Source organism: Tenrec ecaudatus, chromosome 7, assembly GCF_050624435.1.
Source record: "Tenrec ecaudatus isolate mTenEca1 chromosome 7, mTenEca1.hap1, whole genome shotgun sequence".
Lineage (NCBI taxonomy): Eukaryota > Metazoa > Chordata > Mammalia > Afrosoricida > Tenrecidae > Tenrec > Tenrec ecaudatus.
Window position 1 is genome coordinate 166446022 of NC_134536.1, and position 12769 is coordinate 166458790.

Consider the following 12769-nt stretch of genomic DNA (forward strand, 5'->3'; position numbering starts at 1 on the left):
CCTCTGCAGGCTCGGGGAAAGCGGGATTCAGGTGCCACTGGCCCCCACCCTGGCTCCACACCTTTATTTGGTAAACCCTCAGTACCGACGCGCGCTATAGCCACACCGGTGGGCTGGCAGGCATCCAGAAAAGGTAGGCCTGACGTCCTGCAGTAGTGAAGGTGGCAGATGGGCTGGGGGACCTCCGCAAGGCGGGGGTCTGCCTCATAACTCCGTGTTACCCCCATGGTATGGATAGCAGCTACCACCCCCCTTCCAGGCTTACCTCCTCCTCTCATCTAAGGGGCAGCCCGCCTGCGCCCCCCTGGGGTTCACTCGTTCAGGAGTGCGTGGAGGGGCGACTCAGTGAAGCGCAGCTCAGAGACGCTAACCAGACCACCTCGCGAAGTTCCGACATGGGGAGGGGTCACGTCAAAGGTCATGGGGCACGTACGTGAGAGGGGGTGGGGCTTCCGGGTGTTTGGATGGGGGAGGGGGAGGTACAGCACCCCCCCCAAGATGAAGCCCTCTCCCATCGCTCAGGAGAGGGATGGACGGAGGGACAGACAGAGAAGTCGTTACTGTCACCGAGTGGATGCAGACCCACAGCTACCCTGCCGGGCAGGGCGGAGCTGCCCCTGTGGGTCTCCTAGTTTGTTGCTCTTCAGGGGAGCAGTCTGCTTTCTCCCACGGGCGGCTGGTGGGTTCAAACTGCTGACTTCGCAGCGAGTGGGTGGCCAATGGGTCACCAACTGGGCTACCACACTGGACCCTTCCTGGGTGCTTGGCTTCTCTGGAGCCCAGGTGGGCCTCATGGTGCCCCGGAGGTATGTCCCAGGTGAGCTCCCTGGTGCCCAGCCCCTCTTTCCCAGGTGAGCTTCCTAGTGTCCAGCCCTCTCCCTGAGGTGGGTTCCCTGGTGCCCAGACTCTGTCCAGGTTGGACACTGGTTACCTGGCCTGTCTGAATCCCAGCTGGGCCCCCTGATGCCCAGACTCTGTCCTAGGTGAACCCCCTAGTGCCTAGCCTCTCTGTCGCAGATAGAGTCTCTGGTACCCAGCCTCTGTCCCAGGTGGACACTGGGTACCTGGCTTCTCTGGATCCCAGGTGGGCACCCTGGTGCCCAACCTCTCTACCCCAGGTGGGCCCACTGGTGCCCGGCCTCTCTGCCCTAGGGAGGCCACCTGGTGCCTGGCCTCTCTGTCCCAGGTGGGCTTCCTGGTGCCCAGGTTCTCTTTCCCAGTTGGGCCCTCCTGGTTCCCGGCCTCTCTGCCCCAGGTGGGCCCACTGGTGCTCAGTCTCTCTGCCCCAGGAAAATCCTGTAGTGCCCAGCCTCTCATTTCCAGGTGGGCACTGGGTGCCTGGTTTCTCTGGATGCCAAGTGTGCACCCTGGTGCCAGGCCTCTCTGCCTCAAGTCAGCCCCCAGGTGTCCCAGTGGTATGACCAGGTAGGCCCCGTTGTGCCCGGCCTCTCTGCCCCAGGTGGGTGCCCTGGTGCCCAGCCTCTATCCCAGGTGGACACTGGGTGCCTGCCTTCTCTGGATCCCAGCTGGGCCCCCTGGTGCCTGGCCTCTCTTCCCCAGGTAGGCTTCCTGGTGCCTGGCCTCTCGGCCTCTGTGTCCTAGGTGAACCTGCTAGTGCCCAACCTCTCTGTCCCAGGTTGACACAGGTTGCCTGGCGTCTCAGGATCCCTAGTGGCGCCCTGGTACCCGGACACTCTACCCCAGATTGGCCCCCTGGTGCCCAAGTTCTCTGCCCAAGGTGAACCCCACAGTGCCCAGCCCCTCTGTCCCAGGTAGACATTAGGTGCCTGGCTTCTCTGGATCCCAGGTGGGCCCCCTGGTGCCCAACCTCTCTCTTCCAGGTAGGTTCCCTGGTGATTGGCCTTTCTTTTCCAGGCAGACCCACTGGTGCCCGGCTTCTTTCCTAGGTGAATCCCTGAGTGCCCAGCCTCTCTGTCCCTGGTGGACACTAGGTGCCTAGCTTCTCTGGACCCCAGGTGGGCCCCTTGGTGCCTAGCCTCTGTCCTAGGTGAATCCCCTAGTACCTAGCCTCTCTGTCCCAGGTGGGAACAGGGTGCCTGGTGTTTCAGGATCCCAAGTGGGCCCCTGGTTCCCAGCCTCTATACCCCAAGTCGGCTCCATGGTGCCCAGGTTCGCTGTCCCAGGTGGGCCCCATGGTTCCCAGGTTCTGTCCCTCGTTGGCCCCCTGGTGCCGGGCCTCTCTGCCCCAGGTGGGTCACCTGGTGCCCGTCTTTGCTGTCGCAGGTGGGCCCCCTTGCGCCCAGTCTCTGCCCCAAATGGTGCCTGGGTACTCCTCTGGGAATCCCGGCTGAGCCCCCTCTCACTGCATGGCCGGTCTCCAAAGGGCTGTTCTCAGTTCACAAGCCACATCCACCAGGGTGGCAGTGAAGGAGGCGACAAGCTCATTGGGCAGCTGGGAGGGGAAGCCGATGGTGTCCACGTACAGCACGGTCAGGCGCGAGGGCAGGGAGCCCTGGTAGGCCATCGTGTCCAGGGTGGCAAACAGCTGGTCCCAAGGCTGTGTGGCTGCGTCTCCCGTCAAGGCCTGGATCAGGCTGGTTTTCACTGGAGAAGGAGCGAGAGGGCAGAGGTCACATGTGCAGAGCTTAGCCCAAGAAGCTAGCCCCCGTCTCCGCTGGTGCAGTGGGCTGTTGAAGATGAGCCTGGGATACCCCACACGGGCAGTTGTCAGGGCCTCAGCCCTTCTCCCTGCACGTCCCTGGAAGCGAAGCTGGCAGACCATTCTTGGGCTCCAAGAGTAACCGTCTTTCCTCCCCACCGGCAATGGCTGGACAATGAGATTCAAGGAGAACATGCCAGCAGTGGAAAATCCAGGCAACTGCGGCCCCAACGCCTTCCCATAGGGAGCCTCCTCGGTCTCTCCTTGAAAAACCCACCACTCTCCTCGCTGTGCGCGACTTCCCTGGGCTACCTGCTAGACCACGGAACCTCGTCCGGGAGCTTCTTTTCTAATAAAGAGCTGGGACAGCCTCTTAACTTTTTCTGTTTGTCCTCGTGCCTCGGTTCGTCCTCACAAATCTTCCCTGGCCTAGAGGGTACAGGCTGCTGTGAGCCAGCACTGGTGCTGTGGCGACAAAAGGGTTTGGCTTTTGTAGTTGGAACTTGCTCCCAAAAGACCCCAGCGAGGTCGAAGTCACTGTGGTATCTGCGAACCAATAACCAACCTGCTCACAGGGTTCGTCCAATCTACAGTGATCTCATGCACGCCTCTAACCCTGTCCACAGTGTCAGACCCAGACTGATCCCATGCAGGATTCTCACCCTGTCCACAGGGTCTGTCAGACCCAGACTGATCCCATGCAGGGTTCTAACCCTGTACACAGAGCCAGAGTGACCCAGACTGACTAGATGCAGGCCTCTAACCCTGTCCACAGGGCCAGTATGATCCAGATTAACCCCAGTGTGATCCAGATTAACCCCATGCAGGCCTCTAACCCTGTCCACAGAGCCAGTGTGACTCAGAATGACCCATGCAGGATTCTAACCCTGTCCAGAGTCAGTTTGACCCAATGCAGGCCTCTAACCATGTCCATGGAGTCAGAGTGACCCAGGCAGGGTTCTAACCCTGTCCACAGAGCCAGAGTAACCCAGACTGACCCCATACAGGCCTCTAACCCCGTCCACAGAGCCAGTGTGACCCAGACTGACCCCATACAGGCCTCTAACCCTGTCCACCGAGCCAGTGTGACCCAGATTGACCACATCCAGGCCTCTAACCCTGTCTACAGAGCAGGTGTGACCCAGACTGACCCAATGCAGGCCTCTAACCCTGTCCACAGAGCCCGAGTAACCCAGACTAACCCCATGCAGGTCTCTAACCCTGTCCACAGAGCCAGTGTGGCCCAGACTGACTCCATGCAGAATTCTAACCCTGTCCACAGAGCCAGTGTGACCTAGACTAGCCCCATGCAAACCTCTAACCCTGCCCATGGGGCTAGGCCCACACAGACTGATACTATACAGGGTTTCTAAACCTGTCACTGTTCACAGAAGCATCTTCCTCTGGAGAAAAGGTTGGTGGGTTTGAATGGCCGCCCCTGTAGTAGGCAGCCCTGCGCTGATCTCACACCACCACCAGGGACCCTCCTGAAATGGACACAGGAACAAAACCCCCATGGGCAGCAAGTCCGTTACAACTGTGACCCCGAGGGTCAGGGTAGAACCGCCCTGTGAGTTCCCGAGACTGTCAGTCTTCACGGGAGCAGACGGCACAGCTCCTTCAGAGAGGTTGGTGGTTTGAAGCACTGACATGGTGGTGAGGGGTCCACAGTGACCCGTTGTACCCACTGGCTACTGAGGAGATTCATGGTAGTTGACGGGCGTGGAGGCCTCCTGGTGCCACAGGCAGCCCACGTACCCGGTGTGGCAATTGCTTTCACGGGGGAGGCCGGCCCAGCCCAGGGTGACATCACCCCACCGACAGGCCCCCAGCCTACACTGTCCCGGGCCAGGTCAAACAGTTGGCTAAGGCCCATGGGATGGTCAGGGGCTGATGTGTGCACTCAGTGGCCAGCCTTGCTTCCCAGTCCGTCTCAGTCGGGACGCCCCACCGAAGCAGGGGCACTTGACTGATGGGTGGACAGGGACTGCTTGTGAGGTGCCCTGTCGGGGAATGGTTCCCACGGGCGCTTCAGGAAGTGAATGGTCCTAGCACTAACCCACCAAGGCCTGAGGAAGCACCACGGTGGGGATGGCCCATCCCGACCACTGACCACAGTCGCTGTGGACCACAGGTCACTCCTCACCAGTCTGTGTGCCCACGTCTCCTCCTCATCACTGTCTGTGTGCCCATGTCCTCTCATCACAGTCTGTGTCCACATCCCCTCTTCAGTCTGTGCGCCCATGCCGATGCCCCTCATCAGTCTGTGCGCCCATGTCCCCTCATCAGTGTGTACCCACATCCCCTCATCACAAGTCTCTGTGCCCACGTCCACTCATTAGTCTCTATGCCCACGTCCCCTCATCACACTCTGTGCCCACATCCTCTCATCGGTCTGTGTGCCCACATCACCTCATCAGTCTCTGTGCCCACATCACCTCATCAGTCTGTGTGCCCATGTCCACTCATCACAGTCTGTGCCCACATCACCTCACAGTCTGTGTGCCCATGTTCACTCATCAGTCTCTGTGCCCACGTCCACTCATCACAGTCTGTGTGCCCACATCACCTCATCACTAGTCTGTGTGCTCATATCCCTTCGTTATCACAGTCTGTATGCCCATGTCCTCTCCTCACCACTGTGTGTCCACATCCCCTCCTCACCACAATCTGTGTGCCCACGTCACCTCGAGATCACAGTCTGTGTGCTCACATCACCTTGAGATCACAGTCTGTGTGCTCGCTCACATCACCTCCTCATTACCGTCTGTGTACCCACATTCCCTCATCACAGTCTGTGTGCCCATGTCGACCCCTCAGTCTTTATTCCCCCATATCAACCCCTGCCATCTGGGCAGCCCTCCTCATGCCCTAGTTTCTCACTACAGTTTGTGTACCCCATGACGGCGACCGTGGGGAGCTCGCGGCCCTGCAGTTGCTGGCGCAGCAATATCCGTTTGGTGGCGAGGTCCTGCAGCGCCTCCTTGATCTGTGCCTTCCTGTCCTTCAGCAGATGCTGCTGCACTTGCAGGAACGTCTCCCCTGCAGCACCCGGCGGAGGGTGGGGTGAGCGTGGCATCTGTGCCTGTGTGCATGATGTAATCCCAGGGTGGGGATGAGAATGGGACCCTGAGCCTGCATGAGAGCTGAGAACATGGAAGCTATGGACCACGTCATCCCAGGGCGGGGGTGGGGGGAACCATCCAGGGCATGTTCTGTGCCACCAAGTTCACATCACAACAGTGTCCTGAGCTCACCCTGGAGCAGGGGTGCCCATATCCTACAGGAGTGGTGTCCTTCTAACAGAGGAGGTGGGACACAGAGGGGAGATGGCCACATAGAGACGGAGGCACAGGTTGGAGAGATGCGGACACAAGCTCAGGAATGTCCAGGGCCCCAAGGAGCTGGGAGAGACCACGCGGAAGGACCCTCCCCTGGAAGCCTCCTGAGGGAGCCCAGCCCTGCCCACACATGGACCTCAAACTCCGGGTCACCAGATCTGGGAAACAATGTTGTTACCTCAAGCCTTGGATTTCTATCCCCTTGCTGTGTCCCTCTGGACGCACGAGCCCTGAGGTGTGAACATGCCACAGGAACCCCGAGTCACCTGCACACCCACCCTCCTAGGCGTCTCGCAAGGTCCCCCTCCCCGACTCCCAAAGGGCAGGCCATGAGCACACACACCTGAGGTCATGATATAGTGAGAGCCCTCACCCTGTCGGTCTAGGGGGGATGGGTCCTCCTTCGGGTTGGACCTGGTGCAGAAATAGGAGAGCATGTTGGCTGCAGAAGTGGGTCGTCCCCTCCCCACCCGTCACATGCTGCCCCCGTGACCCCCCTGCTGACACTGCGATGGCATCTGCTTGGCAGCCTCCTTGAGATGCACCACAGACGAGGGCACCAGGCCCGGAATCTGCCACCAGCACCCACAGGGTGCTCAGCAGTGAGGGTCAGAGGTCCACCCTAGGGCTTACCGCTGCCCAACACTGTCTTCTGCTGTCCATGATACACCACTGCCCCACTGTCCATGACTCATCACAGCCACACTGTCCTCTAGAGTCCATGATCCTCTGCTGTCTGTGCTGTGTCAGGATGGGAGGTGACAAAGGCTGCCAGCACACACCTGAGCAGGGGGATCTCAGAGTCTTTGGGAAACTAACACTGAGAGATATATGGCGAGGACTATATTCCCTAATTGTTAACAGAGGGCATCTGGAAAGCTAGCATTCCCTGGTAGGAAAGCCTGCACCTTGGTGAGTCAGAGCTAAGTCCAAGTACACCATCCTACTTTAAATATCGTTCCCAGTGATTCCCCCGACGAGCTATGCTGCCTTAAAGTGAGCACAGGGTTGATTTTAGGTCCCTAGAGTAGTAGACACCCTGTTGCTACCTCTTCCCGCCCTGTCAACCAGCCCCACTCGCACCTTCCCCCAATGCAGGTCTGAGGTTTCCTCACCTGTGAGCTCAGGGACCTGACGGTTGATGCCATCCACCTTGTGACAGTATGTATGATTGAATATGCATGTCTTTGGGCTACCTGTAAATATCCCAAGATAGTAAAGACAGCTTCGCTTCTCTCCCACTTCCACATGGATCACCAAGAGGGGTTGAGGTGAGCATGCTACCATAGAATGTATCTGACTCCTACATTTAATCTCTCCCTTATCATTCCTATTCTCTTTGACTTTACTGTAATCTTCCTATGTTATAACCGTACAACTGGGCCTACTGACCCTTTGGTTGTCAGAAGCTGGTTTCCTCTAACAAGAGTCTACCTGAGCAGGGGTATCCCAGAGTCTACTGTGCAGGGGGGAATTCCAGTCTACCTGTGCAGGGGGAATCCCAGAATCTACCTAAGCAGGAGGATTTCAGAGTCTACTTAAGCAGGGAGATCTCAGCCAGGGCCAGCTGCAGCCAGGTCTCCCTGGGGCAGGCGTAGCAGCTGAGGATGTACAACACAATGGTGAAGCAGTCAAACACCTGCAAGCCCCAGGCCGCCTCCAGCTCCTTCTGCAAGGGCCAAGAGGGGAGCATCTGACGGCTCAGCTGGGCACCGAACAAACCTGAGCATGTGGCAACCACCTGGGCAGATGTGCAGCTGGGTGTTCAGCACACCTGTGCAGGGGGGCATGGTTGAGGACATGAACACTGGGCCAAGTACACATCTGAGGAGGGAACAACCCTGGAACATGATACACAACTGAGCAAGCGGCAAACCTGGTCGATGCAAACCTAGGCAGAGAATGCACCTGCACACCTGGGCAGGCATACACACCTGAGTAGGTGATGCACAGGCAGATCACACCTGGGAAGGTGTACACACCTGAGTAGGTGATGCACAGGCTGACCATACCTGGGCAGGTGGCCATGGATAAAGTGGGGCTATCCCTCTGTTTGTCCCCAACTTGATCGTCCTGCTGCAGGCTCTGACCCCCACCTGTGTCAATGGTCACACCTGGTAGCTGTAGGTGCTCGCCCGGGTGTGTGAGTTCCTTTTGCCAGGAGGCATCCTCTCCACATTCAGGAAGACAGACATAACTTCTGGGGATCCGCGGAGCTCCTCTAATGGTAGAGGACGTCACAGGAGTCTGGAGCCCTCACACACCTGCCCTAGAAGTCATTCTGAGGACAGTGGGGTGCCTCAGGGGTGCACAGGACAGCCACACAGTGGACAGAGGGGGAGTCTGGGGTCTCCTTGCAGGTGTGTGACCCCCACAGCCCTGTCAGGTCAGGCAGATTATTGGCAGTCTGTCTGACGGGGTCTGGGGTGGGGGGCTATGCCGCAGGTACCTTGATCAAGGGATCCAAGTGTCTGATGACAGCAGGGGCCCTGTACCCAGCATGGCGAGTGGGGCAACAGGTGCCAAGGGGGCGCATGCCCAGGGGCAGCCGATGCATGGCAGCAGGTCCCACCTCCACGTCTGAGGTTCAGGGCTAAAAGCCCTGGGCTTCTGCAGTGACCAGGCTGCAGCCTATGCCAATATTGGAAGGGCTTGCCAGCTGTGGGGTGGACCGGGGCGTTGGATGGGCGGGCAGGTTGGGGAAGAGGGGTCTGCGCCGCCAACCCCCAATACGCTCCTGTCAGCTGCTCCAAGTTGCCTCGACCAAAGACCAGCTGGCTGTCGGGCGGCTTCGTTGGCACCACCAGGCTCTCCACCACCGACCAGCAGTCCAGCGTGTGCACCAGAGACCGAGTCAGCCACCGGCCACTCTGCTGCGGCCCGAGGAAAATACGGGGCGGGGGGGGGGAACCCCGAGGGCCCCACCCCTCTTGTTGCCACGCCCAGAAACCCCGACCCTCCAAGCCCAGGACATTCTGAGGCAACCCCTCCCCGCCTCCTAACCCTGAGAAGTCTAACGTCGGAGGCCCGGCCCTGAGCATTAGGCCCGCCCCCGGGAACTCGCCCTGTCCCCTCCGGTCCGTGTCGGCTTCCTCGGGACCCACTAGCTGTCCGGGTGGAGCGGGCATGCGCGCTGGGCGCCGGCTGGCAGCCAGCGCCTCTTCCTCGTCCCCCTTCTCCTCTCCTTCCGAGTCTTCTGGCTCTTCTCCCGGGGCTCCCGCACGCCGCACGTGGGAATCGTCCTCCGCCCCCGTGGCCCCCCGCCCGGAACCTGGGGCGGGCGGGGCAGCCGTGAGTCTCACAAGAGAGCCAGAGCCCACCGTGGAGGGCAGCCCAGAGGCTCATAATTCGCTTCTACCGCCGCCCCTAGGGGCGTCGCTTCTGCGGAGTCTCCATTGGCCGCACCGGGTCACGTGTTCTCTGAAGCTGAAGCCCAGCCAGGCGGCCCTGATCTAGACTTGGCGGCTCGGTCTATGCCGTCTTCCCTAGGAGCCCAGCTTGGGGTTCCCGACTGGGGGACCTCTCGGGATTCCTGGCGGGGCAGCAGTTAAGTGCTCACCCGCTGACTGACCGTCAGTTGTTCAAGCCTGCTAACAGTCCCGCTGAAGCAAGACCAGGTGATCACCAGCCTTAGACACTCTGTAGTGTCACGTGGGGTCTCTGTGAGTGGGAAGGGACTCGAGGGCACCTGACCACAAAACGAGCTGTGGACCCACCCTGGTCCCTCCTAGTGCCCTAGTGGCACCGTGGTTAAGCGCTGTAAACGGAAAAACCAGCGGTTTGAAGCCAAGGTGGGAGAAAAGACAGGCAGTCTGTTCTCCTCAAGATACTCGAGCCGGTTCGCCTCAGAGCAACCTGATGTACAAAAGCACAAAACACGGCGGGGCTGCACTCTCCTCACCAGCGTTAAGTTTGAGTCCATGGCTGTAGCCGCCTGTCTGCCCATCTGCTTGAGGGCCTTCCTCCTTTTCCCTGCCCCTCCACTTTACCAAGCAGGATGTCCTTCTCTAGGGGATGGTCTCTCCCCACAGCATGTCCAAAGTACGCAAGACCAAGTCTCGCCATCCGATTGGAAGCCTAGGCCACACCGTGAGGCAGTTCTCTGTAACAGGGGCCACTGAGTCGGAATGAACTTGGAATATCAGCAAGCCTCAGAAACCCATCCTCCCTTCAGGACGCCTGGGAGCCCCGAGGTGGGAGCTCAGGAAGAGCTTCCCGCCACTGGTGCATAGTGTGGAGTCAGCTTTCCCTTTCATGAGTGCCCCAGCCCTGCTTCGAACTCGGCCCCCACAAAATAACTATGTTCCCCTTCAAACTCGCTTCTCTATTTGCATTAGGCCCGGTTGACTAGAGAAACAAGTCCTGTGACACTCATATGTGTGAGAGTTTTATACATCCCAGCCCAGATCAAGTCCATAAGTCCAATACTAGTAAATAATTAGCTCTTCAGACTCATGTAGCCACATGTAATGATGCAGAATGCAGGAAGATCACAGGTCAGCCAGTGTAGAATCTTGTGGACCCAATAGCGGTGGACACATCTCCAGGGCTCCCGGAGGTCTTCTGGTTCATCAACAAGAAGGTGGAGGCAGAGATGAGGGGAAGTTCCCGGGACCCTCCCTATGAGGAGGCCACACCAACAAGAAATCGCCTTCAGGCTGAGATTTGATTGACAGGTAGACTCCACCCCTATCCTTCAAGTTCACAAGGAATTCTGTAACGCCCACACCACTCACCAGAATAAAGGCTCATTTGTTTACGCTAATACATAAACAACCGTTTATATTAATGAACTGCACTAATCCCGGAGAACAGAGAGATGTGTAGGGCCTGGCTGATGTGACTGTCATATGGGGTTACCAGCGAAATAGGAGCAATCTGTCTAGTCTTCAGGTACTTCAAATCCCTGAAGGAAAGAGAGTGGTTGGTGTGTGTGTGTGTGTGTGTGTGTGTGTGTGTGTGTGTGTGTGTACAGTACCAGGGCCACCAGGTCAAGTTTCAGGAGTGCCTTGAACCACGCTTTAGTCAATGAAATCATGCAGCCACAGCAGCAGCAGAACCACCACAACCTCTGCCACCCAGTCCGCCAGCCCCAAACCTACTAACTCACCACCCCTGGTGCCCTCTGTTTGAAGCAGATCAATCCCTTCAAACGGACAGAAGCATCACATTGTGTTTGTCACGCTTAGGTTTTATTATTCACTGCCTGCCATCGTGTATATGGGGATAAGGGGCTGAAGGTTCAAACATACGCCCTCCCTTCCCACCCTCCTCTCGCCACGCAGACCCTCTTCCTTTGTGAAGAGAGGTGATGGCTGGCTGGCTGGCTGGCTGAGAGAGAAACAGAGACAGAGACAGAGAGAAACTTCGCGCAGGAGGGCCTTCTCTAGGCTCTCAGAGTGACTGGGAGTAGGAGGGAGCGGTGGCCGGTCCCACCGTGTGCGCCATAGCGCATGCGCGTGTGGCCTTAGGGTCGACCTGACGGGACTCCCAGTGATCCCCCCTAGCTGCGACGAGGAGGATGACAGGATCTCTTCTAGGCAGCTGCTGGTCTACCCACCTCTCACTTCCGGGGGCCGCCCCTCGACTTTTTCCTTATCTTCTCCCTCGCCACTCTCCGCCGCCCTGGTCGACCCGATCCGACCCAGGGACAGGGAGACAGGCGCGCCCGCGCGCCTCTTAGTCGGCAGGCAGGGACAAACGGGATGCGCCCAGCTGGCCCGCGCGCCTCCGCCGCGCGCAGCGTCGCGCAGCGCAGACAAACAACCCTCAACAAGGCAGACTGGGCCAGGGACGCACACCGGGCCGCCAGGCGGAGCAAGCGGGCGACAAGGGTCCAACCTCCCGTCTCCCCGCCCTCGCGCCGCAGAACGCCCGACCCGGGCACGCGAGCAAGCGAGCGACACAAAAACCTTGTGTGAAGGGCTGACTTTCACAATGACATCACAGCCATTGATCGTGCTGCCTTGCCTGCCTGCCTGCCTGCCTCTCGCTACCTACCTCCCCACCACCTAACTCCCACTCTCACTCTCACTTCCTACCTACCTATGCCCTACCTCACCTCTACACCTCACTCTCACTCCCACTCCCACTCTCACTTCCTACCTACCTACCTACCTATGCCCTACCTCACTCCCACTCTCACTCTCACTCTCACTCACTCTCACTTCCTCCCTACACCCTAACTCCCACCACTACCTACCTACCTACCCCCCCACTACCTGCCCTGACTCCCCCCACTACCTCCCCTATCCCCTCCACCCTACCACACACAAAACGCAAAGTAATGTAACAGCTAATTTAGTCCCCCAGAAGGGAGGGGAGAAGGGGGGGAACAACGTGGCTCAGCTTGAATCGCTTTCATGAAACAGTTAGTAGTAGCCTGGAAATCCTTCGTCTTGCAAGGGCTGCTCTGTCCAAGGTCAAGGAAGCAGATAGCAGAGTCTTCCAGAGAGCGATGCACTCGGTCCAGCCGGAGGCAGCAGGCAGCCAGATGGGTCCCCCACCGGATCCTACCGTCCCAAGCTCAAGCGAAGTGTACTATCGCACCAGCGGCATGGCAATGCACATCCGAAAGGGGGGGGGGACCTCAAGCTTTAGCGGCAGGATCCATGGGTTGGGTGCCCCCACACACAGGTTGTAGACATTAGCTCACAATTGGAGTTACACGGTGGGGTGACACTGCAAGAGAGCGAGAGAACCTGGGCTTACAGAGTCATTTATCTTTCTGCCCACCGGATCAAAACGACGACCTTATTACACCCCAACTGTTCTTATAGGCCAGGTTGGCACAGTAAGCCGATCACAC

The 12769-nt window shown here is 58.7% G+C and overlaps 1 pseudogene; it reads right to left on the minus strand.

Annotated features, from left to right (window-relative positions):
• Window positions 1-2320: 2320 nt before the first annotated feature.
• On the minus strand, window positions 2321-11416 carry LOC142452602 (putative GTP-binding protein 6; annotated as a pseudogene).
• Window positions 11417-12769: the final 1353 nt, after the last annotated feature.